This window comes from Trachymyrmex cornetzi, unplaced genomic scaffold (genome assembly GCF_001594075.2).
Source record: "Trachymyrmex cornetzi isolate Tcor2-1 unplaced genomic scaffold, Tcor1.1 scaffold1668, whole genome shotgun sequence".
Classification (NCBI taxonomy): Eukaryota; Metazoa; Arthropoda; class Insecta; order Hymenoptera; family Formicidae; genus Trachymyrmex; species Trachymyrmex cornetzi.
Window position 1 is genome coordinate 46,424 of NW_017296274.1, and position 1,412 is coordinate 47,835.

The 1,412-nt window shown below is 56.7% G+C and overlaps 1 protein-coding gene across 1 annotated transcript in view; it reads left to right on the top strand.

Annotated features, from left to right (window-relative positions):
* The window catches only part of LOC108759088 (putative nuclease HARBI1), a 9,293-nt gene that overhangs the window by 6,269 nt on the left and 1,612 nt on the right, over window positions 1–1,412 (top strand). The gene's annotated exons all lie outside the window — the stretch shown is intronic.

Below are 1,412 nucleotides of genomic sequence, written 5' to 3' on the forward strand. Positions count from 1 at the left end.
AAAATCGAAGCCATTCCGTTTATGGCAGACAACATTCCGAGGGGGGCCGCGATACACATAGGTGGGACAGTGGTCCCGATCGGTTCCACCGTGAAGTACCTGGGCTTAACCTTGGACTCGCGGTGGACCTTTCGGGGCCACTTTAGGACGCTCATGCCGAAGGCATGGGGCATCGCGTCGTCCCTGGCCAGGATAACGGCCAATATCGGGGGGCCCGGAGAGCGGAGAAGACGGACGTATGCGGCCGTGGTAATGTCAATCGTGCTCTATGGTGCGCCCATATGGGCGCAAATAGCGGCGGAGGATCGCGAAATCACCGGTGCGGTCCGAAAACTACAGCGGCAGCTCGCTCTTCGAGTAGTGAGGGGCTACCGCACGGTCTCGTATAACGCGGCGGCCATTTTAGCGGGGCTAATCCCCTTCGATCTGGCGGCGAACAGGATGAGGAGGACGTACCTCCGCAGGCGGGAGATACTCGCCCGGGATGGATCGATCACCCTGCATGTAGGGGCAATGATCCAGGAGATCGAGCGACGGCGTGCGATGGATCGCTGGCAGAAGCGTCTCGACGAGCTGCCGCCGGGTGGTTCGAGCGCGGTCGTGCGAGCAGCGATGGAGGGGGATTTAGAAACCTGGGTGGGGAGGACGCACAGTGCCCTCATGTATCGGGTCACCCAAATTTTGACTGGGCACGGGGTGTTTGAGGCCTATCTCTATGGGATAGGGCGAAGGAACACCCCGATATGCCTTTTTTGTAGAGCGACGAGCGACACAGCGGTGCATACCCTTCTGTTTTGCCCGTCCTGGGCGGAGCAGAGGGGTGCGCTGCTGGAAGTCGTGGGTGTCGACAGGTCGCTGCGGGCGGTGGTGAGGGCCATCGTGCGTTCTCCCGAAGCGTGGGCCGTATTCGCAACTTTCTGTGAAACGGTGATGCGAAATAAGGAGGAGGACGAGCGTGCTCGAGAACGGGAGCAGGCTGCGCAGGCCGCGCTTCCCGTGGCAGTCCCGGCTCCTCCCATTGGATAAGGCTCCAATGATCGAGTGTGTGAGGAGCAACGGAGGCGTACGTATGATGTATATATATAAGGTAGCATTAGGTTCCGATGACCGCCTATGTGAGAGGAACAAAGACGCAATTATGTAAATATGTATAAACAGCGGTATTAGGTTCCGATGACCGCTCTGTGAGAGGAACGATGAGGCGAGACAACGTGTATATATATGTATATATGTTAATCGATTATTACTATTCCTAGTAAATAGATACATAGACTTAAGCTAGATTAGTACCAGGACGGTAAACCCGTATATATGAGGCAGGGAGACACGGGACTCCAAACGCTGGGGGGCAGTCTGAAGTGGTGCTAAAATGCGGTTCCGGACTGTCCCCCAAATAGGCAGGGGCGGTGGTA